General features: G+C 40.8%; 1 protein-coding gene across 1 annotated transcript in view; it reads right to left on the bottom strand.

The window, feature by feature from the left end:
- SIPA1L1 (signal induced proliferation associated 1 like 1) overlaps positions 1–27,913 on the bottom strand; it is a 365,338-nt gene that overhangs the window by 147,145 nt on the left and 190,280 nt on the right. Inside the window, 2 exon segments of the mRNA XM_043515810.1 lie at positions 16,363–16,493; positions 18,272–18,340. The gene's annotated coding sequence lies outside the window, so the exon portion shown is untranslated.

The following is a 27,913-nucleotide window of genomic DNA, read 5'->3' as shown; positions in this document are numbered from 1 at the left end:
AAACTACTTTCCAGTGAAGGGAAGCTCAACATGGACAGCTGCTAAGGCTCTGTCTCAGGCTGAGGCAGTCAAGAAGAACCCAAGGGTGGTTCACCTGTGCAGTGCTGTATAACTATGGTGTAGTGCACAAAACTAAGTAGGATGGATGAGCAGGCCAACGGAAATTGCTACGTGAAATCTCCAATCAAAGGTGCAGGGGACACAAGCGCACCTAGAGTGGAGCACCCACAGGGACACTACTTGAAGAAGAATATTGCTTACCTATCGCAGGCATGTTGTGAAAATTAAGTAGTTGGTGTATGCAAAGCATTAGATAAGTGCTAAAATTCACCACAAGACCAAAAACTTCCTACTGCAGAACCAGCAGTGCAAAGCTTATTGTACAGCTCTATTTTTTCAAGGTTTCAGAGTAGCAGCCATGTTAGTCTGTATTCTCAAAAAGAAAAGGAGTACTTGTGGCACCTTTGAGACTAACCAATTTATTTGAGCATAAGCTTTCGTGAGCTGCAGCTCACTTCATCGGATGCATTCGGTGGAAAATACAGTGGGGAGATTTATATACACACACAGAGAACATGAAACAATGGGTTTTATCATACACACTGTAAGAAGAGTGATCACTTAAGATGAGCTATTACCAGCAGGAGGGGGCGGGGGGGAGAAAAACCTTTATGGTGATAATCAAAGTGGGCCATTTCCAGCAGTTAAGAACATCTGAGGAACAGTGGGGGGTGCGGTGGGGGGGAGAAATAACATGGCGAAATAGTTTTACTTTGTGTAATGACTCATCCATTCTCAGTATCTATTCAAGCCCAAGTTAATTGAATCCAGTTTGCAAATTAATTCCAATTCAGCACTCTCTCTTTAAAGTCTGTTTCTGAAGTTTTTTTTGAAGGATAGCCACCCTCAGGTCTGTAATCGAGTGACCAGAGAGATTGAAGTGTTCTCCAACTGGTTTTGAATGTTATAATTCTTGACGTCTGATGTGTGTCCATTTATTCTTTTACGTAGAGACTGTCCAGTTTGGCCAATGTACATGGCATTGCTGGCACATGATGGCATATATCACATTGATAGATGCGCAGGTGAATGAGCCTCTGATAGTGTGGCTGATGTGATTAGGTCCTATGATGGTGTCCCCTGAATAGATATGTGGACAGAGTTGGCAACAGGCTTTGTTGCAAGGATAGGTTCCTGGGTTAGTGGTTCTGTTGTGTGGTTGCTGGTGAGTATTTGCTTCAGTTTGGGGGGCTGTCTGTAAGCAAGGACTGGCCTGTCTCCCAAGATCTGTGAGAGTAATGGGTTGTCCTTCAGGATAGGTTGTAGATCCTCAATGATGCATTGGAGAGGTTTTAGTTGGGGGCTGAAGGTGATGGCTAGTGGTGTTCTGTTATTTTCTTTGTTGGGCCTGTCCTGTAGTAGGTGACTTCTGGGTACTCTTCTGGCTCTGTCAATCTGTTTCTTCACTTCAGCAGGTGGGTATTGTAGTTGTAAGAATGCTTGATCGAGATCTTGTAGGTTTTTGTCTCTGTCTGAGCGGTTGGAGCAAATGCGGTTATATTGTAGAGCTTGGCTGTAGACAATGGATCATGTGATGTGATCTGGATGAAAGCTAGAGGCATGTAGGTAGGCATAGTGGTCAATAGGTTTCTGATATAGGGTGGTGTTTATGTGACCATTGCTTATTAGCACCGTAGTGTCCAGGAAGTGGATCTCTTGTGTGGACTGGTCCAGGCTGAGGTTGATGGTGGGATGGAAATGGTTGAAATCATGGTGGAATTCCTCAAGGGCTTCTTTTCCATGGGTCCAGATGATGAAGATGTCATCAATGTAGCGCAAGTAGAGTAGGGGCATTACGGGACGAGAGCTGAGGAAGCGTTGCTCTAAGTCAGCCATAAAAAATGTTGGCATACTGTGGGGTCATGCGGGTACCCATAGCAGTGCCACTGATTTGAAGGTATACATTGTCCCCAAATGTGAAATAGTTTTGGGTGAGGACAAAGTCACAAAGTTCAGCCACCAGGTTTGCCATGACATTACCGGGGATACTGTTCCTGATGGTTTGTAGTCCATCTTTTGTGTGGAATGTTGGTGTAGAGGGCTTCTCCATCCATAGTGGCCAGGATGGTGTTTTCAGGAAGATCACCGATGGATTGTGGTTTCCTCAGGAAGTCAGTGGTGTCTCGAAGATAGCTGGGAGTGCTGGTAGCGTAGGGCCTGAGGAAGGAGTCTACATAGCCAGACAATCCTGCTGTCAGGGTGCCAATGCCTGAAATGATGGGGCATCCAGGATTTCCTGGTTTATGGATCTTGGGTATCAGACAGAATACCCCAGGTCGGGGTTTCAGGGGTGTGTCTGTGCGGATTTGTTCTTGTGCTTTTTCAGGGAGTTTCTTGAGCAAATGATGTAGTTTCTTTCGATAACCCACAGTGGGATCAGAGGGTAATGGCTTGTAGAAAGTGGTATTGGAGAGCTGCCTAGTAGCCTCTTGTTCGTATTCCTTCCTATTTATGACGACGACAGCACCTCCTTTGTCAACCTTTTCGATTATGATGTCAGAGTTGTTTCTGAGGCTGTGGATGGCATTGTGTTCTGCACGGCTGAGGTTATGGGGCAAGTGATGCTGCTTTTCCACAATTTCAGCCCGTGCACGTTGTCAGAAGCACTCTATATAGAAGTCCAGTCTGTTGTTTCGACCTTCAGGAGAAGTCCACCCAGAATCCTTCTTTTTGTAGTGTTGGTAGGAAGGTCTCTGTGGGTTAACCAGTCGGAGAACACTTCAATCTCTCCGGTCACTCAATTACAGACCTGAGAGTGGCTATCCTTCAACAAAAAAACTTCAAAAACGGACTCCAACGAGAGACTGCTGAATTGGAATTAATTTGAAAACTGGATACAATTAACTTAGGCTTGATTAGAGCCCGGGAGTGGATGGGTCATTACATAAAGTAAAACTATTTCCCCATGCTATTTCTCCCCCCACCCCACCCCCCACTGTTCCTCAGATGTTCTTGTTAACTGCTGGAAATGGCCCACTTTGATTATCACCATAAAAGGTTTTCCTCCTTCTCCCCCTTCCTGCTGGTAATAGCTCATCTTAAGTGATCACTCTCCTTACAGTGTGTATGATAAAATCCATTGTTTCATGTTCTCTGTGTGTGTATAAATCTCCCCACTGTATTTTCCACCGAATGCATCCGATGAAGTGAGCTGTAGCTCATGAAAGCTTATGCTCAAATAAATTTGTTACTCTCTAAGGTGCCACAAGTACTACTTCTCTTTTTCAAAGCTATTTCAAAATATGCTGGCAACTACAGTCCTGAACAGAGATTAGCATATGATGGGAGTCACATATAACTCAACTTTTTGCACAAGCGTAAGTGTGAAGATGAGCAAAGCATCTGTGAATGTGTGTGAAAATTCTGCTTGTATGGACTTATACATTTTTTAAAAATTCTGTATTACAACAGCATTGCCATTACTTTAGTAAGCCACAGCATGCCAACTTCTTGTCCTTGAGTCAGCCCAAGAGTGTGAAAATATTTTGCATGATGGGGAATGATGCCATTGAGAAGACAGTCACTTCTAACTCCGAAATCTTAAAATTTCACATCACATAAGGAAGACCTTTAAAGAAAACAAAAAAACCCCCCAAAACAGAAACTTCATGTTTAATCAAATTTATCCTGGAGAGCAGCAAATCCCCTTCAGGACAGATATAATATTAAAATTCCCAAGACTGTAAACACATCCCAGTACAAGTAGCTGGTTTCCACTTCTGCAGCAGGAGTGGTATACACTGTGTCAGTAAATTTTGCTAAGGCCAGGTCTACACTATAATCTTACATTGGTCAAACTATGTTGCTCAGGGGTGTGAAAAAACTACTCCCCTAAGCAACACAGCTATACCGACCTAGCCCCCAGTATAAATAGCGCTATGTCCATGGAAGGGCTTCTTCTGTCATCATAGCTACTGCCTTTTGTGGAGGTGGATTAAGAACGCCAAAGAGAGCAGCTCTCCAATTGGCATAGTAGCGTCTTCACTGAAGCTTTACAGCAACACAGATCAACTGTTGCAGATGCACCACTGCAGTCGTGCCCTAACTCTCCTCTAATCTTCAAATCAGTGCTGACCCAGTGGTGTGATTGTAACAGACAGAAGTCTGTTGGGACTGGGGCAAAGGTAGCAAAAAACTTGCCACACTGAGAAATGCTAAGCCCATGTCTAAACTACTCTGAACTACTAAATGGGCTGGAAACAAGGGGAGAGAAGGGATTACTTCCCAATTCCAGTAAACCAAGGAATCAGCTTGGGGGTGGGGGAGATACCATCTTTTAAGCTTTGTTTGATGAAGATAGGGACTCATGAAATCAAAGAGATGCTTCAACAGATTGTCTAGATTTTCTTCAAATCACTGTTTTCATTTAAAATAAAAGATAAATTAACTGTTCTGAAAAACTGAAGAACCATTCTAACCTCCAACTGAGAGGTGTGAAATTTCTGATACCTCCTAAATAACGAACTCGGGAAGTTAAAAAACAAGCATACCATTGAATTGAAATTTTTCTTCCCTAATCTCTAGGAATAGAAAATCCTTGAACTACTGAAGTCTAAAACTTCTGCAATGGAGTATCGATTTTCAGAAACAGACATTTGAATCCTCCTTGAATTGCCTTTCATGTATATCATAAGCTGTCCGTTCTTTCTAGATCACTGCTTATCCAAACCTTAAAATAATAAAATTTGGTTGACAGCATGTTTGAAATTTGCAGTACTTCTGTCTGCCTTTACAACTGGAAAAACAGTGAGAGATTAGTCTTCCTCTACTGCAGTCCTAGCTAGAACTCAAGACATGCAACATGGCACAAAATTGAAAGAAAAAAAAAAGGATTTAAAGTTAGTTGCATTAAAATTTTGAAACCCTCAAAAATGGTTTAACCTTAGAAATGAGGAAAAGGTTTTCAGATATATGGGTGGGAGGGATAGAGATTTAGAGCTTATTTTTTCCTGAACTTTGACACCGATGCCTACTTAATATGGTCAGATAAGGGCAACTTTCTAAAGGAGCAACATCTTTTACTGACAAAAAGTCAGATCAATATTAAAAAAATTCTAAAACTCAGATGTTTCATTTTTTTCTTCCATGTGTGCTGTAAAGTTCTGATTTGATAAAGTAAACTAAAGCAGACTATCGCTTCAGAATGTAGTGAATGGTAGTGGTCAATAATGTAATATAAACCAACATCTCACATACACGGTTCTAATTATTACCTAAAATATCTTTTAGATTAATGTAGAATTGATTTTAAATCAGATCAAAGTTATAGCAAGTGATCCAGTCTGACCACTAGGGAGACAGTGCAGAAAAAGAATAAAAAAAATAGTGTAGAAAAAATTTTACAAACACATTATACATCCAGTCTGCCAGGAAGAAGGCAATGCTTTTTTTTTTTTTTTTTTTTTTTTTTTTTTTTTTTTTTTTTTAAGACAGAGAGAGAGAGAGACTGATTATCTTAAAAGGAATAGATGCACCATACAATGATATCCCACAGGAAAAGCAGTGCTGAATCATGTAGGCATTGCCAGAATTGAAAGAGGAGGACCGCATTAAGTTTAAACTTAACTAAGCAGGTTCTTCAAAAGCAAAGTAACTTTAACTTCATTATTTCTCTAGTGATGTTGTCTACTGAGTCTCCTGAAGTCAGTATCTTCTATGAATTGATAAGACTTAAAGAAAGGAGTAAAATTACTTCATCAGAGCAAAAGATCCTGCATCAATAAATCAATGTTTACTCTGCTAGAAAACAGAAACAAATGCGGCAGATAAGCATAGACAGATACAGGAGAATGAAACCTTTTTGTAATTATAAATGGACTGTGTTTTCAACACTAAGGGCATATCTACACTACAAAATTAAGTCAACTTAATGCAAGTTGACATCCAGCCACTGCAGTAATAAAGTCAGTCGTGCCTGTCCACACCACACTCATGGTGTCAGTGGAAGTGCGTCCTCACTAACACTGCTTACATTGATGCAAAGAGCAGTGCACTGTGGGTAACTATCCCACAATGCAACTAACTGCAAGGGTTTCGGGAGGGGCTTGCAACGCCTCATGGGACCAAAGCATTGTCGCAGATGGAAATCGGAACATAGCTTCGACCTTCCATGATGCAAGTTCCTCCCTACCATGATATCAACGACAAACAACCCGTATTGCCTCGTGCCTTTTTTCGAAAGCTTGGCTTAGCCGTGTGTATGCCATAGCGAATGAAGCACAGACCCCGTTCAGTTGTGCAGCCTTGTTATGAGCATTACCAATCACCTCATGCCTTATCCTGCAGTATTTCCAGAGATGAGCCAAGAACTGCTGTGCAGAACATTGCAATGTCATTCAAGCAGCCCTGCAGCAAGCCATAGAATGAAACAATTCCCAGTTGCTGCTGGGCAGTCAGCAGCGTGAACATGGTGGAGATCCATTTCTAGCCCCGGGAAACAAGCATTTTCTGCTGGGATCGCATCATTATGCGAGATGACGAGCAGTGGATGCAGAACTTTCAAATGAGGAATGCCACTTTCCAGAAACTTTGTGCAGAGCTTTCCCCAGCACTGAAGTGCAGCAACACTAAAATGAGACTAGCTCAGACAGTGGAAAAATGAGTGGAGATAGCTCTGTGGAAGCTTGTAATGCCAGACTACTCCTGAACAGTGAAGAATCAATTCAGTGGCGGTAAATCCACTGTGGGAGCTGTTGTGATCCAAGTGTGTGGGGCCATTAATCAACTTCTGCTAAGAAAGGTAGTGACTTTGGGCAACATGCAGGACATGGCAGATGTTTTTGCCACGACTGGGTTCCCTAACTGCGGTGGGGCGATAGATGGCATGCGTATCCCTATCTTAGCACCAGACCATCTAGCCAAAGAGTATATAAACCGAAAGGGGCTATTTCATTGACATCAATGTGCAATGGTCAGGAAAGGTGCATGATGTGGGCATCTTTAGGAACTCCGGTCTGTTCAGAAAGCTGCAATCAGGGACTTTCTTTCCAGATCGCAAAATAACCACTGATGATGTTGAAATGCCAATAGTGATCCTGGGAGACCCAGCCTACCCCTTGCTCCCATGGCTTATGAAGCCATATACTGGCCCCTGGACAGCAATAAGGAGCGGTTCAACAATAGGCTGAGCAAGTGCCAAATGGTGGTGGAATGTGTTTTTGGACGTTTAAAGGATTGCTAGGTTTCAGAGTAGCAGCCGTTTTAGTCTGTATTCGCAAAAAGAAAAGGAGTACTTGTGGCACCTTAGAGACTAACAAATTTATTTGAGCATAAGCTTTCATGAACTACAGCTCACTTCATCAGATGCATTTGGTGGAAAACTGCTTACTGGGGCTTTATGTACACTAGCATTTTTGTGGGCAAACCTTTCGTTGGTCAGGGGTGTGAAAAAACAGCCTCGACTGACATAAGTTTCACCAACAAAGCACTGGTGCAGTCAGCCACTATGTCAGTGAAAGAGCATCTCCCAACAACATAGCTACTGCCACTTGTTGGCATAGAGCGGCTACACAGAAGATCATACAGCAGTGCAGGTCCACCAGTACAGCTGTGCTGCTGCAAGGTCCATAGTTTAGACATAGCCTAGGTTAGACCTCAGTGAAAACAATATCCCCATTATTATCACAGCATGCTGTGTGCTCCCTAATATCTGTTAGGCAAAGGGAGAGAAGTTTCAGCCAGGGTGGAGCATGGAGGTGGATAGGTTGGCAGCTAATTTTGATCAGCCAGATACCAGGGCAATAAGAAGAGCATAGCAAGAAGCTCTTTTTCTCCAGGAGGCTTTGAAAACCCATTTCAGTAATGAGAGTCACAGTAATGTGAGCCACTTATCTGCATTGGGCCTTCCCATACCATCCCCTCTGTTGCATCCGTTTCCCTGTACTCTTCCTCCCCCATCACACCCCCATGATTGGAATAAGGAGCATTTCATTCTCAAAACATTGACTTTTATTGCACAAAAACTGAAAGAACAAGAAAATAATTTAATCTTGGGCAACGGTGTGATAAAATTGGGATGGGAGAACCAAGTCAGCTTGTCTCTGAAAGCACAGTAGTCTTGCACATTAACTGCGTTAGTACCCTCTCCTGGTGTGAGTTGAGGGGATACAGAAGTCTGCCCACCCCTCCTCCTAGAATGCTTATGGAAGGGGGACTTGGAGGCAGGGCGATGCTTGCTGGCAGTTTCTGCAGGGGCTGCAGAGGGAATCCAGCCTCAAGCTGCTTTTCTTGAAGCTCAGCCAGATGCCTCAATATGTCTGATTGGTCCTTCATAATCTTCAACATCTCATCCTGCGTGGCATGTTCATGCTCCTGGGATGCTCTCCTGCTCTCCATGTCCCAGTTTTTCAGACAGACAATGAAATCCTCCAGGCTTTTAGCTTCATGTCAGCAGTCCCAGAAGCATTCATTATCTTGCTGAACATGTCATCATGTATCTTTTTCCGCCTTCTAATCTGGCAAAAGCCTCTCCACCGGTGTGGAGGATATGCTGAAGGCCAAGCTTTCCACTATGAGACATGCAAAGCAGAAGATAACCAGTGTCAGTGCACACCCTGGGTTTAGTGCAAGGTTGTTATTTAAAAAATACTCCCCTTATTACACTCAAGTGAAAACTAGAACCTAATCAGAATCCCCAGCTATTCCAATGAATTGGTTTGCTGTCCCAGCCATGGTGAGGATGGCCCAGTGGCATGGGTGACAGGCCTGGTGGGTGACAGAGGTAGCAAGAGAGCAGATGCTACAAGCGTCTGGGTACAAACCTGGTCCTTATGCTGCTATGCTGTGTACTGCAATGATTCCAACAGAATTAATACTGAAGTGGCATAGGAAAGTGTCCTACCGTGGTAGAAGAAATAAGGCAGCCCTCTCCAGAAACCTTCTGAAAAGGATGACAGAGTACCTCCATGAAAGTATCCTAGATATCTCCAGGAGGAATCCCAGGCCATCCCTGTGCACATGAACAATCTTTTCAGGGAGGGCACCCTCTGCGTAGCTGGAGTGGCCACTGTAAAGCAGATAACCACTGCACAATACTTTTTCTTCAGATTAAACAAATATAAGAGCACATAACCCCTACAGTTCGATTGCAATTGCATACTCACCAGAGGGCCTTCTCCGGCACCACACGAGGCCACCCATGCTGTCCTGCGACGGGCTGGGCTCCGGAATTAAAAATAGCTCCCAGCTCTCTGGGAGAATGGATTCACCCCTCGCCTGTCTCCCATTCTCCTCCTCCTCCTCCTCATCACTCCTCGTTGTTACCTCAAGTGGCCTGGGACTCAGACTCTTGGGAGGTACCCACGCTGTGTTAAGGGGTAGTGGTGGGATTGCCACCGAGAATCGTATGCAGCTCCTGAGAGAAGCGGAATATCTGTGGTGCAGAACCAGAACTACTGTTTGCCTCACTTGTCTTCTGGTATGCCTGCCAAAGTTCTTTGATCTTCATGCAGCTCTGCTGCATGTCCCTGCTGTAGTCCTCCTTTCCCATGCGATCTTTTCATAGATGTCTACATTTCTTCGGCTGGATAGGACCTGTGCCTGCAAATACTCTTCTTCCCACAGACAAATAAGATCCAGCACCTCCTGTGTAATACTCCAGCCTCAAGCGCATTTGGGGCATTGAGTCGTCATGATCAGCTGGACTGGTGAGTTCTCTATGCTGATCAAACATGAAATGGGAATTCAAAAGTTCCCAGGGCTTTAACAGGGGAGGGGATGTTTCCTGTGTACCTGGCTGCTGTACAGCGAAGTTGAAAATGATATCCAGAGCAGTAACAGTGGTGCATTGTGGGACACCTCCTGGAGGCCAATTCACTTGACTTACACAATGCTGTATCTACACTGCCTCTCTATCGACCCCTCAACATCGAATTAAGCACTACACCTCTCACGGAGGTGGAGTAATTAAGTCAACCTTACAGGTGAGTTAGCTCGGTGGAAGGGACATGGTAGTGTAGACGCATAAATTATTACGTTGATGTAAGGCGGCTACGTCTATACAGTAAGGTACAGGTGTGATTCTCCTGCTTGTGTACATGTACTCGTGCTATAAGGTACAGGTGTGATTCTCCTGCTTGTGTACATGTACTCATGCTAGATTTCATCAAACAAGCGCAAATATAAACAGGAGTGTAGCTGGAGTAGCACTGGCAGCGGCAGTGGAGGCAGAGCTGAGCCATGCCAACTACATACCGGCCTGAAGCTGGTGGGTATGTACTCATAGGTGTACATGAGCAGGAGAATCACACCCCTTACTTACAACATAGACATAACATCTGACAATTTTAAAACGTTCTTTAAATCTGCAGTCTGGATTTACCCTTTTACAAATTTCAAATTATGAATTAATTTAGAATTAAGGGGCCTTGCCAAGGTATACAATCACAAGAAGAGAAATGTCTCCAAATGTCATTTCAGAGCAACAGTTTTGAGATACTATAAAGTATAATCCTCAAGCAGATGGAAATAATAAAGTTCAAAATTAATGGAGAGGATGAAGTTCATAAGGGGGCCTAGATAACAAGGAATAAGTAAAGAACTGAGAAAGGTTTTTGAGCAGGAGATAGTGACAGAAACAGACTGTAAAGAAGGGGAATGATAAAAGAAAAGCAAACAGGGGAGGAGAAACATTAATTTTCCATTGCAACCCTGTTGGCCAAGCAATCAACACATTTCTCTTCTACAACAAACATTTAAGCTTCTTGATTCCATGGCAGGAGCATAAACTCCTGTCCTTCCCAACTCCGCATAAATACACACAATTGTAGAATGTTACATACAAAACTAAAATTTAACCAAGCTAAAGAAGGTTTTGATCTTATGTACTTCCTAAATACACAACTCTTTCCTTGCTGGAGTCAGCAGATATATACACACCTTTTACTAATGCTAGCAAATTTGGAAACACTGAAAACAAATAGTGAAATCTAATCAGGTATTAAATAGAGGGGAGATGCTATCTAAGAGCTGGGTATCATTATTAAAAAGAGTACTGCACAAGAGTCAAAAAAAACCTTTAAAAATTAGTCAGTGATGTTGAAATGGTATAAATATAGTTTTATGAATAATGCACTTGGAACAAACTGATACTGCCATTTTGCAGTATAGATTAATTTTAGAATTTTTATGTCAAGAATTCCCAGGACTTCAGAAAGATTGCATTTAATCCCCTCATCCTTGCATTTTTAAAAATTGAATTCAAGGGTGTGGATGGAAAAGATCTGGTGGTCATACTTAATGACGAATAGGAGCAGAGAAAAAGTTAGATTGGAAAAAGAGATGTGCTAAGATTGAGCTGGAAAGAAGGCATGTGGTAGGAAGCAGGGGTGCTGCAGCAGAGTCAGGAGGTACCTGCAAGGCAAGAAAGACCAATGAGCAGAAGGAGGTGGACTCTGCTAAGAGCAGCAGCTTACTCTAATGCGAGAGCAGTCCCAACAGGGTACTATGGAAGCATACTGGCTCCCTCGCATACATGCAACATTCCTTCCATAATTCAAAACAGCTGAATAAAATTTTTACCAAGCTTTCCATATGCAAATATTTACCTTTGGACTCAGAACAAGCATGAAAAAAATTTAGCTTATAGGGTAATTTTTAAAAAACAGGAAAAAGACTTTAATGAAAGTGCCTCCTTAACCATAAATATAGTATTGCAAACAGGATGCTACTCCACTATGTGATGCTTTTTTTTTTTTAATTAAACTCTGTATTTTGCTGCTCTGTGCCAGCCTACAGTGCTACTAATATCCACAGAGCACATTTTCTATTCACAGCCTGTCAACTAGAAGTACCACTAATGCATCCTACAAAGCTTTGCTTCTGCCACTGCAAGAATAGCAGGAAAAGCCTTCTGGGAAGTAGCCATAGAAAACAAAAGCTCAAGGGACACAGCTATAAGATCTAAATTGTCATTTGAAGGAACTGAAGTTGGAAGCCAATCCTATTTGGAGAGATGGAATAGGAAGAAACCCTTGAGGGAGTCAGAGAACTATGATGAGATGTAAACACTATTGTAGTGGATTGAAGGCTGGAGCATGCTAAGGACAAGTCAGAGGGAAAATCAGCAACTGGGAGCACAATACCAACAGGAGATGGCAAATAGAATGTTAAGTCAGCAATTAAATGATTGGTAGCAACCAAGAGATGATACCTGAAAGAAGGGAAGAATAAAGTACCTGGGGTTCTCTGGGCTAATTACTCCACATCTTGGCTCATTCCATGTAGCTTATGTTCAGTCACACTTGTGAGGCAGTGCATGGAAGTTGGCATGGCCATTGTTTCAACTTTGTTATGATAGACATCAATATACCACCTACCATGAACACTAAACTTTTCAGAAAGGAAAGAATAGAAACATTATCCAACACTAATAGCTGAAGCCTGTGCTATCACACTGGTATAATCTATAAATCATGTGTGGGGAAAAAATTGGACAGTGATAGACTGCAAATCCCAGTGATGACTGCACCTGGTAATATTGCGGGTGTTTCCATCACTTCACACTGATTCAACAGACATTCCAGGCTTCAGAGGGATGTTTGGGGTTATTGTGCATGCTGGTTGTGTTGATTTGTATGTGGGTTGTGTTGTGCTGGGAAACTGGTATTGATCTGTGCACATGGTAAATGAGGGTCACATGCTACCATGAAGGACAGTGTGAGTTTGGGCTTATTGTATGTGCTAACTGTGTGATTTTTCAACTAGCAGTTGGTTTCTTAATTTTGAATTTCTGTACCAGTGTTTATACTGGTATATAGTTTCTTCCCCTTCCCATAAGGGAATAAACTACACTAGTATAACTACACCCATTCTACAGGGGGTTATACAATGGTACAACTTTTGTACAATGGTACAACTTTTAGAGAAGCCCATAGGAGCCTACCTTTAGGAAATCTGGATTGAAAATCTTGGGCTTAAGTTTTATTCATAACACCAATCACAAGACTGAAAATAAATACTAAGTGGAAATGAATCTCATGCACTAAACACTATGAAGGACATAGTAGACAAGGGTCGCATTTGCTTCTTCTGTCTATACCCACAACTGTCTTGTGATTAGAAACCATGGTGACCCTTGTCAGCAATCTAATTTACTGTATAATAATCATTAAGTAAGAATACTACTTCCAGAGAGGAATATAATGAAAAGGACAAACAGTTTATGGTATTCAAAATAAAATTTGTGGCTTCAAGAACAAACCATTTGACTTAAAAAGAGTGCATTGCTGTTTTTCCCAACCTATCATGTCTCCACTCTCTCTATCTCAAAAGCTTTAATGACACAACTTGAACTGAGTATATTCATCTATAGACTCAAAACCTTACTACATAAATCATAGGGAAGGGAGGAGTATGACTGACGCCTCTTCATAAATAAAATGCTTAAAAGTTACCTGACCTCAATATGCTTCTAAAGACTACTTGTTTTTAAATCAAAGAACATGGGTAACTGCTGGTCTGAAATAATCTCTCTGCTTGTACATAATTCTTTCAGAAACCAAACGGAAAGCACAAGTTACTCTGTCTAGGTATATCACTACACCCTGTCTGAAAGGATTCTGCTACATCAAAAAGTATTATGGTTAAGTATTAAGTTCTTTAAGCAGGTGAAGAAATATTCACCACTAAACAGCTGACCTGATCAGCTGTCTATGGTTTCAGCCACAGAACATGTTTGACAACTGTGCTATGTAACAAGTTATGCACTCCTTATCTGATGAGATCATAAGCCATAAAGACACTAAGAATCCTACCAGTATATACTAAGTATATACCAGTATACTAAGAATCCTACCATCCTACCGATGAAGTGAGCTGTAGCTCACGAAAGCTTATGCTCAAATAAATTTGTTAGTCTCTAAGGTGCCACAAGTACTCCTTTTCTTTTTCTCGTGTAGTTGTCCAAATTGGTGGATAACTACATGAAAGGAAAGTGTTTATACAATGCATTCCAATAAACCAAGCAGCTTCCCAGAGAAAGAAGATAATCCACATGACATATTTCCATACTGCCTTTTACTCCTTTTCTGAAGTCTCAGAGCAGGACTTCATACGACATAGAACAAGTTGTTTCTGAAAACACAGAAATGAAATGCTTGTCTAGGTTTACAATAAAATGCAAATGATTTGACAAATATACAAACATGAATTTCTTTCAATGAGAAGTTCTTAAACTATATGATTATGGAAGCTGTGCAAGTTTAATGTGGATTTAGGTATAAGCTAATAATATGTCCACAAAACAAGTTGAAATAGAAAATGTGACTGGGCTGCAGCGACTGCAGCATACCATAGTTTAAAAAAATAAAAAAAAGACTGATCACATTCTCGTTTGAGAAAGTTCATCAATTTAAAAAAAGCAGCAGATGCCACAGTTTACTGTTCACCCACTCTGGAAGGAAAAAAGTGATTACATTACAGAAGAAAAGTGCTTATCCATTTAACAAGCTATGTTCATCAATAGCATTCAATAACTTACGAAATAATTTATGAATCATGCAATTCTCTAATATAACTGCCAAACCCCCTTCTATCTTAAATAAATAAATGTTCATGTAATTTTTTAAAAACGTTGGGCTTTTTCAATTTCAAAATGAATGACATTAATGGCAAACAGCAATATGAAATATGCAATCATAAACAAGAAAAACAATTTAATACCCATGAGGCAACAGATACTTGAGGTGCCATGTTATCCTACTCTCGGGATATTTTCCTCCAACAATTGCTTTTTCTAAGTTTCATTCCTTTAGTGGGTATGGGCTCAACCCACAGGTTTTTTGCTCCTTTTATAAAATAATTATTTATTTTGGCAAAGAACAGAAAAGACAACCCTGGTGGCCAAACAGGAAGTGTAGTCTGGATTCCTTAGAGATTTTCAAAACACAAACATTTCAGTTTGAAGTAACAGAAGTCCAAACCTGTGTGACTATGTACTGGAGGAGGAGGAAGAGTAAAAAGAATAGAGCTATCCAATCACATCCCCACATATGCCTGCCAGTGTCCAAGGGCATATCAAATAGCTTGTAGGAAACGCATTCAAAGGCTTCTAAGAGATCTAAAAAACCCAGCTTGCACAACTGGTTTTCATCCATCTCCAGAAAAACAACACTGACCATGAGATTAAGTCTCTGCACCATAATCAGACCTAAAATCAGATAACAGGATGAAGGAATTCAGAACTCCAAAAATTAGAGGAGCTGTTTCACCAACATTTCTTGATAATCTGCCCTAAAAAATGGGTTATTAGACTTAGGGCAATGATTGCCAAAATTTTCTATGTCAAATGATAGTTTATTGAGCAGAGGATTAGAAATCACTTTAAGAGTTCTTGGGTAAAATGTTCAAAAGTGACAAGGCAATTAGGAGCCTATGTCGCATTGGCTTTCAGTGACAATGACGCTCCTAAATTCCTTTGAAAATGGGACGAAGGAAATTGTTGAAAATTTTACAATTTAGCTTTTCTTTTTTCCTTCTAAAAACTTAAGACCTGAGACATGCAGAAAGTTTACTGTTCCACAAGCAAATTTATAGAGTTAGATAGGACATGATAATTTGGTTTGTGGTTACAGAATTTAATTTCAACTGCCACTTAACCTTTTATACAATGATGTAAAGATAAGGCAAATTGTATTCAGGCTGCTTTAGTAATACAGATTGTGACTAAGCATAAATGCAAATTAACTTAAAAGTTTATCAGCATCCTAGAAAAATAAGACTTTCAGTTTTCATCCCGATTATCTTGAGAATGCTAGATTTTCCTATCTCCCCAGGATAAAGGGCCATAACTGGTCTCTACAGCCTTAAACTAATATATAATGACTAAGCCTTAATCCTCAATAGAAAAAAGCAAAGTAATCGCTTTTCTGAGCCTTATTAACACACACAGATGTGCACACACTGCATTAATAAAACAGGAATACCTCTGAGTCTAATATAACACTGTTAAAATAAAGAGTTTATATTTATTGACTTTGGTGAATTACATAGCTCTCAATGTTCTTCACTATCCTGCTGTCTGGTAAGAAAGACAACACAAAATACAGCTATGTCAGAATTTATCAAAAGCATTCTGCAATTGTCAGGAGAACTAGCCTGACTGATTTAAAAAGAACAAATAGCTGTAGTGTTTTTATTCCTTTTATCTGACCCCAAAGGGGAAATACATTACAATGTGGAGAGAGCACTTAAGTAATACTAGTGGAAAAAGTTATGTAAACACAAAATTATAAGAATGCCTTTTCTGATTACCTTGAATTAGACGTGGGGATATGTGCTAGAAATGGCCTTTAGAGATTTACAAACCTTTTAAATTGGTTTAGATACTTTGCAAGTAAGGCTATCTAGACCATGTTGCAAGCCAACTGATTCAGTAGAGAAGTTGATGGATCTGTGTCAGCCACTCTTCGTTTACTTAAGTCAGTGGCAATTGTGATCTGCAGAAAGAGAGCATCAATTCTAATTAGCTCATATCCCCTCATCCCAAAAAACCTATTGACCTTTTGAACACTCACATGTATCAGTCCACCTCTATATAAGGATGTTCTTTGAGGGAACAGGAGAAGGAAGAATCCATAAACTCACTTTAAAGGATTCCCTGTCAAATATAATAGCCTTTTTGCTACATACTGTGGGACTGGCAAGATTTACACTTGCATGTGCGCGTATGACCAAATTGAGGGAAGGATCTGTAATTAAAAACTGAAGCCTGCATTCTGTCCTGGAAGATTTTTCTTTGGGGAAAAAAATGAATTTGAATTGGACTCCACAGGCAATGAGCCAAGGAAGGTTGATCAACTTCATTGTCTCAGCACTAGACAACCCAATTTCTGTTAAATCTGTAGGGTAACATTTTCAAACGAATTTAAAACGACTTAAGGTGTCTACGGCTAGGTCTACCCCACATTTCAATGCAGACTGTAGAAATGTGAACTGAAGAGCACAAAGTGTTGCACTGTAGCTTCCCCATGTGAACACTGCTGACACAAAACTAGAAGGTATCCAGTTTGCATTAACCTAATCCTTGAACCAGACCACAATAACACAAACTGGGTATCTTCTAGTTTGCATCAGCAGTGTCCATGTGGGGCAGCTACAGCACAACACTTTGATGTGCTCTTCAGTTCACATCTCCATAGTCCGCACTGACTGCAGCAGACACAAACCCTAAATTTCATGGATTTAGGGCAACTGATTGGATTGGCATGTAAGAGAGCAGAGGAAGGAAGATATGCAGAAAAGATTCAATGAACTAAGGGAACATTCAGGGAACCGAGGAAGCTAAGCTGTCTCCTCACTCCCTACACACCTGCCTCCCTATGCTCTAATAAATTTGTTAGTCTCTAAGGTGCCACAAGTACTCCTTTTCTTTTTGCGAATACAGACTAACATGGCTGCTACTCTGAAATACTGGCCACTGTTGCCCAAACCAGCTCAGCTCCAATTTTCCACTTCCATAGCCCCTTGTCCTTGCATCCTCCTCACTAATTCACCTCCCCATACTAGTTATGAAGAATTTTGTTTAAAGACACAAAAATATAAACATTGAAATGTCAAATGCAGAACAGAGGACAGAAAGTATGAAATACAAATTCACATGCACTCACAACAGGGCAAAGACACAGAAACAAATACTTGTCAAAAAAACCCACAAACAAATGATGCCAAAAGAAAAAGGAAGATTTTAATATATCTCTTCATGACAGGGCTGCTTTATTCACACATCTTTAAAATGTAGAACCACTAGCTGCTAAATGATAAGAGTGAAGTGGATCCCTCCCAAAACCTGCTTTGGCAGATCGGTTTAATAGCAATCCTTTGCTAAGCTTTGACAATTACTCCCACATTCCCCCCCGAGAGACTAATAGTTAGCTAAAAATAAAATGAAGATTAGCATTTACAGTAAACTGCCTAACCAATGCAGAATGACAGAAGGTGAAATTAATCAACTTTGTGGTGTGCTAATGTCCAGATTTTACTTTGAAGGTCCAGATTTAAACTTAACCAATCTAGTTGAACACATTTATGTTTAAATGGATGGCACAAAATGCTATTTTTGTTTTCCATTTCAACAGCTTGGTATTTTAGAATACTGTAGTATAGCTTCTCACTTAACATAGAGCAAAATTATTCTACACAAGTATCACAGGCCTTTGTTTAGCATGTGAAAAAAACCTTACAAAAAGTGGATTTAAGCAAAAGGCAAAAAACTTACTATAATTTCATGGCATGTTGGCCAATACACATAATGTAGCTTCAGCATCCATACAATGAATTGTATGACCTGGGAAAAAAGCAGAATATGACCATTAAAAATATCAGGAAGAAAATATATAATATTGACAAATACATCAATTGACATCTTGTAAATAGGATTATTGATGAAGTTAAAAGAAGAAGAAAAAGACTATCAAGCTTCTCTCTTTTTCCAGGGAAGCATAAAAATCTTTAAGCCACTTGGGGGACAGAGAGGATGGTGGAAATGTTTAAAACACAACAATGAGCCAGCTACTTTATATAATAAAATGGGTTGTTTTAAAAAGGAATATTTTAAAAAAAATATTACTATTACAAATTGCACATGGTATAGGCAGAAATTCATAAGTACTTCCTGATGCTAATTCCTAAGAGAAGACGACTATATGTAGAGATATAAATCTTTAAACAAAAATAATAGTTAATGAAAACGCATCGAATCACCGAAGATTAGGGTTGGAAGAAACCTCAAGAAGTCATCTAGTCCAACCCCCTGCTAAAGCCGGACCAACCCCAACTATATCATCCCAGCCAAGGCTTTATCAAGACGGGCCTTAAAAACCTCTAAGGATGGAGATTCCACCACTTCCCTAGGTAACCCATTGCAGTGCTTCTCCACCCTCCTAGTGAAATAGTGTTTACTAATATCCAAACTAGACCTAGCTCCATCCTCTCTGGAACCCCCCTTCAGGTAGTTGAAGACTGCTATCAAATCCCCCCCACTCTTCTCTTCTACAGACTAAATAAGCTCAGTTCCCTCAGCCTCTCCTCATAAGTCATATGCCCCAGCCCCCTAATGATTTTTGTTGCCCTCCGCTGGATTCTCTCCAATTTGTCCACATCCTTTCTGCAGTGGGGGGCCCAAAACTGGACGCAATATTCCAGATGTGGCCTCACCAGTACCAAATAGAGAGGAATAATCACCTCCCTCGATCTGCTGGTAGTGCTACTACTAATGCAGCCCAACATGCCATTAGCCTTCTTGGCAACAAGGGCACACTGTTGACTCATATCCAGCTTATCGTCCACTGTAATTCCCAGGTCCTTTTCTGCAGAACTTCCACTAAGCCAGTTGGTCCCCAGCCTGTAGCGATGCATGGGATTCTTCCATTCTAAGTGCAGGACTCTGCACTTGTCCTTGTTGAACCTCATTACATTTCTTTTAGCCCAATCCTCCAATTTGACTAGGTCACGCTGGACCCTATCCCTACCCTTCAGCGTATCTACCTCTTCCCCCAGCTTAGTGTCAGCCACAAACTTGCTGAGGGTGCAATCCATCCCATCATCCAGATCATTAATGAAGATGTTGAACAAAAGCAGCCCCAGGACAGACCCCTTGGGCACTTTGCTTGATACCGGCTGCTAACTAGACATCGAGCTGTTGATCACTACCTGTTGAGCCCGATGATCTAGCCAGCTTTCTATCCACCGTATAGTCCATTCATCCAATCCACACTTTTTTTTAACTTGCTGGCAAGAATACTGTGGGAGACCATATCAAAAGCTTTGCTAAAAAGTCAAGATACATCATGTCCACCACTTTCCCCATATCCAAGAGCCAGTTATCTCATCATAGAAGGCAATTGGTTGGTCAGACATGACTTGCCCTTGGTGAATCCATGTTGACTGTTCCTGATCACCTTCCTCTCCTCCACGTATTTCAAAATGGATTCCTTGAGGACCTGCTCCATGATTTTTCCAGGGACAGAGGTGAGGCTGACTGGTCTGTAGTTCCCCAGATTCTTCTACTTCCCTTTTTAAAAGACGGTCACTATATTTGCCTTTTTCCAATCATCTGGGACCTCACCCGATCGTCAAGCGTTTTCAAAAATCATGGTCAGTGGCTCTGCAGTCACATCAGTCATCACCCTTGGATGCATTAGATCCGGCCCCATGGGCTTGTGCATGTTCAGCTTTTGTAAATAGTCCTTAATCTGTTCTTTCACCGCTGAGGGCTGCTCACCTCCTCCCCATACTGTGCGGCCCAGTGCAGCAGTCTGGGAGCTGACCGTGTCTGTGAAGACTGAGGCAAAAAAACCCCATTGAGTACTTCAGCTTTATCCACATCAGTCACTAGAGTGCTCCCCCATTCAGTAAGGCTTCCACACTTTCCCTGACCACCTTCTTGTTGCTAACATACCCTTCTTGTTACCTTTCACATCCCTTGCTAGCTGCAACTCCAATTGTGCTTTGATCTTCCTGATTACACCCTTGTATGCTCGAGCAATATTTTTTACACTCCTAACCTATTCATCAAATTTCCACTTCTTGCAAGTTTCCGTTTTGTGTTTAAGCTCACCGAAGATTTATTTATCAAGGCAAACTGGTCACTTGCTATATTTTCTATTCTTTCTGCACATCGGGATGGTTTGTTCCTGCGCCCTCAGTACGGCTTTTTTAAAATACATGCAGCTCTCCTGGATTCCTTTCCCCCTCATATTAGCCTCCCAGGAGATCTTGCCCATCAGTTCCCTGAGGGAGTCAAAGTCTGCTTTTCTGAAATCCAGGATCCGTATTCTGCTGTTATCCTTTCTTTCTTTTGTCAGGATCCTGAACTAGACCATCTCATGGTCACTGCTGCCCCGGCTGCTACCCACTTCTACTTCCCCTACCAATTCTTGTTTGTGAGCAGCAGGTCAAGAGGCATACAGCCCCTAGTTGGTTCCTCCAGCACTTGCACCAGGAAGGTGACCGCAACACTCTCCAAAAACTTCCTAGACTGGCTGTGCACTGCTGTATTGCTCTCCCAGCAGATGTCAGGGTGATTGAAGTCCCCTATGAGAACCAAGACCTGTGATCTGGATACTTCTGTTAGTTGTCCAAAGAAAGCCTCATCTACCTCATCCTCCTGGTCTGGTGGTAGGGTGACCAGATGTCCCGATTTCATAGGGACAGTCCCAATATTTGGGACTTTTTTTTTTTTAATATAGGCGCCTATTACCCCCCACCCTCCTTCCGATTTTTCACACTTGCTATCTGGTCACCCTATCTGGTGGTCTATAGCAGATGCCCATCAGGACATCACCCTGCTGCTCTCGCCTCTAAACTTAACCCAAAGACTCTCAAAAGGCTTTTCTCCAGTTTCATATTGGAGCTCTGAGCAATCATACTGCTCCCTTACATACAGTGCAACTACTCCACCTTTTCTCCCCCGCCTGTCCTTCCTGAACAGTTTATACCCATCCATGACAGTGTTCCAGTCATGTTAGTTACCCCACCAAGTCTCTTTTATTCCAATCACACCATAGTTTCTTGACTGTGCAAGGACTTCCAATTCTTCCCACTTGTTTCCCAGGCTTCTTGCGTTCATGTACAGGCATAGACAAGCACTTGGAGCAACACGAACTGTTATAAAAAAGCAGCAACAAAATACTTCCAATCTCCCCCCAACTACACACCAACCACCTAAGATGGATTGTAGGCACTTTTATAATGAGAAAATAGCAGCAGATAGTTTGGAAAGGGGACTTTGAGTGAAGGGAGGCGGAAATTAGTCAGAGGGCTGATAAGGAGAAAAATATTGTAGTGATTCAAGGGGAACCTGATTTTACTAGGAGAGTGCAGAGCAAGTATGGGGAACATAGAAGATCCTGGTTCTAGACAGGTAAGCTAGTATAAGAATCACAGGGTTAGAAAGGACCGCAAGGGTCATCTAGTCTAACCCCCTGTCAAGACACAGGACTTGTATAGAATACAGGATTTTGTAGAAGAGGGGGAGGATGGGAAACCTGATTATGGATAGTCGGTGGTAGCCTGCTGTAGAAGTAAAAGGAGTTTGGAATACAACAGGTAAAATCCTGGCTCCACGGCAGTTACTGGGAATTTTGTCACTGACATCAATGGGACCTGGATTTCACTCAGAATGATGTACTTTAGTAACTGTTGATGCTGCATTTCTGCATGTTTATTATTATTGTATTATATTACATTGACAATCCTAGAATCAGAAAAGGTTTCCTTAGCAGGGAAAAATATTTCAGTACAAACTTACTAGAGAAGGGTAAAAAAAATTAAGCACTTGATAACTGTTGTCTGTACAGAAATTTATAATCTCCCGCCCATCCTGGTTTGTTCATATTCTGTTCTTCCCCCATCTCTTGTTTCTTGAAACTAACTTAAGTACAGAGACATGTACTATCCCCATTCATGAAATGATTACATATTTTAGACAATAAAAACAAAGGAAAATGTGGTGTTGTAGAAAATGTTTTCGTGTACTCTATTTAATCCAGACCAAGTTCTCTTGCCTGTCACTGAATAGCTGAAGCTGAGATGAGTGTCTTATAGGAGTGCCTTTTTTTTTTTTTAAAACATGGCTTATAAATAAAAGGTTTTGAACTCTGGGTATGTATAAGTTAACACATGAGAAAAATCATCTTTTTTTAAAGTGATAGTTTGTCTAGCATCTTTTGATTCTCCTCTAATATAAAATATTTCTTCCAAATGCGTCTTTGTTTTTAATATTTACAACAGGAAGAACTGCATGTAAAAACAAAAAATGATTTTGGAGACATGATAATTATGCCCATGAATATCCTGAGATATGATCATTCATCAAGGACAAACCTCAAATAAAAGACGAAGGCGTCTTACGAAGAGGATATTTATTTGTGTTTCAATCCCACAGAAACCTATTATGCATTTATTTATACCTCAGCATTTACTTTTATGTAAGCACTACCAAATAAACTGCAGTACTGTCATGTTAATGTCTCTTGGCAGTGGCGGATTAATGATTTTGCCGCCCCTACGCCCTGAAATAATTGCCCCCCCCCACCCCAGCTCACCTCCACTCCGCTTCCTCCCCTGAGCGCGCCGCCGGGTCCTGCTTCTCCTCACTCCCTGCCATTGCTTGTGCACGAAACAGGTTCACAAAGGAGGGATGAAAAGGGGGGAAACATGGTGCGCTCAGGAGAGGAGGCAGGGCCAGGGCAGGGATTTTGGGAAGGGGACCAATAGGGGCAGGGAGGGGGCGGGGAAGGGGTGGAGTTGGGGCAGGACTGGGAGCAGAGGGCGCGAACCGATGCCAGGGGAAGCAGCCTCTGGCTGCTGCTATAAATTTGCCACCTCTGCAAATTTGCCGGGCTAGGCGTTAATATGCCGCTGTCTGTTGGCAAAGAGGAGTCTGCTCATCTATTCAGCATGAATTAAAATATCATTGAGGAGGTTACAGTTGAAAATAGGAACCGTGGTGATTTCAATTATGGTATCAAGAACTATAAAACATACTGGAATAACAATTCTTAAAACCAAAAAATAAGTCGAAAAAGTTAGATTAACAGAACAATGTCCTTGATAAGTTCTGTGCAAAAATAGATATTTTAATCTTTTTGTTATGTTTTAAATATAAAACAGTCCTGGAATACTCTGATCACAAATTTTGAACCCAATGAGAGAATGTCAGAATCCCATAAAAGGGATGACATATTAATTTCAGAGAAAACATGACATTATGCTTGTTTAGCTCTGATCAGTGGTTTGTTACTTGATGAAACAAAGCATTTTTTCTGGACACTTGTGACAGACATTTTACACATTTATGAGTAAAGGAAACCTGTTTTTCCAAAATTATTGCAACTTCCACATAGTCAACATGGCACAGAGGTCAACATGGCATTATTAGATTTTCAGAATGTGTTCAAGGGAGTAGATACCTTTATATACAAAGCATTAACTTCAATTTTGGAAGATAAGAATCAAATAACTTAACCCAATGTTCATTGCATTTATTAAGTCATCAGTTTCCTGCATGAATTCTAGGCTCCCTCTGTTTCAATATGCTGCATAAATCAAAGAGCAGTGTTTGCTTTCTTTTATACAGTAATAACTCAGCATTTTGGCTTGAGCTATGTCCTTTCTAGAAATTTGAATTTAAGCCAAATACAGAGCTCCACTCATGATAAAACCATACAAAAGCAAACATGCTCATTTCCTACCATCACATTCAGCTGCTCAGCACTAACCACTACAGAACAATCCACTACAAACAAAAGTTTGGTACACATTTGTTTGTTCCCTTCACACACACAAAGGATTGCCAAACACACAGTTCAAGATACAAACACCCACGTGTTCAGTGCTGTACAATACAATTATTCAGACAGTTCCTATCCAAAGAGCTAAAAGATAGCATGCACAGAGAGGCAGAAGAACATGTTCACTTAGATATCCCTCTTTCCCAACTATTTTGGATAAATATTTTAGAACAATGGATCTGCACTATAATTTTGATTGCTAAAAGAGACAGTGCAGTATAAGTATTTGAAGGGTAAGATATTCCAATGTTATCAAATCTTTGAATTTTTGACAAAGTCTCAAGTGTATTGAGGCTTTTAAGGTATATTAAAAAGGATTAAAATACCAAATTTGGGGCAATTTAATGAAGAAATGTTTTTGGCCTCAACACAGATTTACATACTAAAACAATACACCCCAATTCATTTGGTGCTGTAAAGACAAAAGGGAGAACCTACACTGAAGTATTTCCTTATGTTTTGCAGTTTAAAGTTTCACAGGTCTGTTAGCTATTAGAATGATCACATTTTATCCTAAATTAGAACATCTATTATTTTGCATATTATGAGTTGTTAAACATAAAGAGGAAAGCGGGAGGGGGAGACTATCTCCTTAGCAGCAGATAAACTAAAATACGAAACTGAAGCATTTAACAAACTACCTTGTGTTGTTATGGTAACTAAAAATGTCTAGAGAGGCAGGAACAAATGGAGAAAACAGCAGCAAGTTCTTCTGTAAATTCAGTTACATTTCTTTTTTTTTGTTTTGTTTTTCTTCATTGTGGGTTCAAATAGAATGGGAGGGAATACTATATAAATATTAAACATCACAACACCCCAAGATGGAGGTAAACATTTTGATTTTACAGATGGAAAAACAGAGGCAAAGAGATGAAGTGGCTGTAAAAGTTGACTCATACAACTCTGAAAAATTCAATTCCTCACTACCAAGAAATGGAAATGATTTTGTAGAATGAGCCTCAAAGCTCAGAGGGAAAAGCAGGAATTTCTCATTCTCCAGTATGAATCAGTAATGGCTGCTCAGACCAACTGGGAGTTGGTGGCCTTGTCATACCTGTTTAGTCTCTCCATACGGTTCCCAATTTCATGTGCCCTCTCTACTGGACTCCCAAATGGTTCCCCAATCTCCTGATTCTCATGCAGCTTCTCAGGCTATATCTACATTGGTGCTGGGAGCGAGTCTTCCAGTCTGGGTAGACAGGCTCACTCTAGCTGGGCTCAAGCTAGCTCTCTAAACACAGCAAAGTACACATTCTGATGTGGTTTAGGGGACCAGATGGACTTTAAAGTCCAAGCTTTTGACCAACTTCAAAAATTCACATTGCTGTTTTTACCATGCCAGCTTGAGTGCCGCCTGTGTACATTTACCTACCTGGGCTGGAAGAAACGCCCTCAGATGCAGTGTAGAAATACCTGCTGCAACCTGCAGTAGGAGTAACGTAGGAAAAATCTCCACAGCTTGTTAGGAAAGAAGCAAGATTCTGGTGACTTCCCAGCACATAACATAGGGCAGGGGAGAGGAGAAATCCCCTTGGCCCCTCCAGAGCTTTGGAAGGGAATGTCCCAGGGAAGACAGGGAAACATGAATAGCAAAAGGAGAAACAGAGACCGAGGAGGGCTAGGGAATTCCGAGGGGTATCCAAGAGAGGAAAGCATTTTTAGATTTCGTTGACTGACAGGATGTGGGGCAGGAACAAGAACTGATGGTTTTGATTTAAGCAATTAAGTTGTGCATGTTTTGGCATTTGCAGAACATTTTCAGATTCCAAACCTACAGTCCTAATAGGAATGTCTTAAAAGGTCTGGTACCCTTGTTCTTGTCCATATAAGTATCAAATAAAGCACTTGTCTTTGCTCTGTTCAAGTACATTTAATTCAGGTGATGGTTCATTAAATGCTGTTCACTTATTTTTGGAGCAGAAATAATGGCCACTATAAATGCAATTATAACAGATGAAAAACAACACCAACAGCAGCAGCAAAGCAGTAGCCACCAGTTCAAAAGACTGTTTTTAACAAACCCAGATATAATTTTTATAATTTAATATGGGTATTATTCCCTAAATTCAGCAGTTGGGAATTTAACAGATTCCTAATTTCTCATTTAGGCACTTCTAAAGAATGTTTCTTTAAGAAATCATCTCATTCTAAAATGGAATGTACAAAAAACATATCTGCATTTCTGTTTATCTAAAAATCTGTAAGATTTTTATAATTCAAATATAAAAACTTGAATATTCAAATTGAAATTTGAATTCACAGAACCATATATAATTTGACCTGAAGAAAAATAATTCTTCCACAGATTCCCAGGCCCTGTATAGGCTTTTACTCACAATGTATGTGCCTAGACATTATTTTTTCTTGAATCTGATCCTAATTGGTGATCTAATTGTATACTGTACAATTTCAGAGTAGCAGCCGTGTTAGTCTGTATTCGCAAAAAGAAAAGGAGTACTTGTGGCACCTTAGAGACTAACAAATTTATTAAATTTGTTAGTCTCTAAGGTGCCACAAGTACTCCTTTTCTTTTTATACTGTACAATGTAACACTAAAATTAATGGACTGTGCAATCTTACTGGAACTTTCATTATACTGAAAGTGTGGGGGGTAGTGAGAAGAAGGCAGCAGGAATCAGACTTGAGGACCTTGGGGCTCCCTTCCTGGGATGATGTGAAGGGTATTGGGCTATTTAAACCTAAATCATACACACAAAAACTAAGTTAAAAGAACATTCAAGTTGCAAAGTCAAGCACTCAAAAATAGTGTGTGATTTTGTAGTTTAAGACTGCCATAATGTATGTGCACTGGCAACCTCATTGTAATTTCTTAGCTCTTTTGAAAAGCAAACAAAAAACCCAGAAATTCCAATATGTGGCATCATATTAATATCCATAAGGTTCATCAGCAAGATTGGAACCATAGATCAACTGCACAGACCCAGGGCATTTCAGCTAATGGAGTAACTAAGTTGTCATCTTCTATGTGGACCAGAACAAGAGGGGGATTAGACACAACACATCTTGCCAGTCAGCTCAACAGCTATTTGATGACAGAAGAGCAATCAGGAGACTCAGGAATCTTGGATTCAATTCCAGTCTGCAGAGGGGAGTATTCTCTAGTGGGCACAGTCTCTGCTGCCCATTCTCTCCCCCACCGCCCCCAAAATGTCCCTGTCCAGCTCCTCTCTCTTCCCTCTTCCCCTCCAACTCCTGGCCCTGGTCCCGGTCCCTGTCCCATTTTCTTTGCCTAACCAATCCCATCTTCACTCCTTACACTTCTCATCCCAGTCCCAAATTCCTCTCCCCCTAACTCCAAGTTCCAGGCTCCTTTTCTCACTCCACTGGCTTCCAGTCCCAGCTCTGTGCTTAGAATGGTGGAGACATACACTTACACACAGGAGCATGTTCAATCAATCTGCAAGGATGGTGGAGGCGTAATCTGATCAGCACTAGAAACAGAGGCTAAAGAATGCTCAGTGAGGACAAAATCTTCTGAGAGGTTAGTTGCTAAAATAGGATTACTCTAGTGAGCATGTATAAACTGCAATTTTTCAAAGTTGTAT

The sequence above is a fragment of the Dermochelys coriacea genome, chromosome 6, assembly GCF_009764565.3.
Source record: "Dermochelys coriacea isolate rDerCor1 chromosome 6, rDerCor1.pri.v4, whole genome shotgun sequence".
NCBI classification, from domain to species: Eukaryota; Metazoa; Chordata; order Testudines; family Dermochelyidae; genus Dermochelys; species Dermochelys coriacea.
Note: the sequence above shows the minus strand (reverse complement) of the source record. Positions and strands in the feature narration are given on the sequence as shown.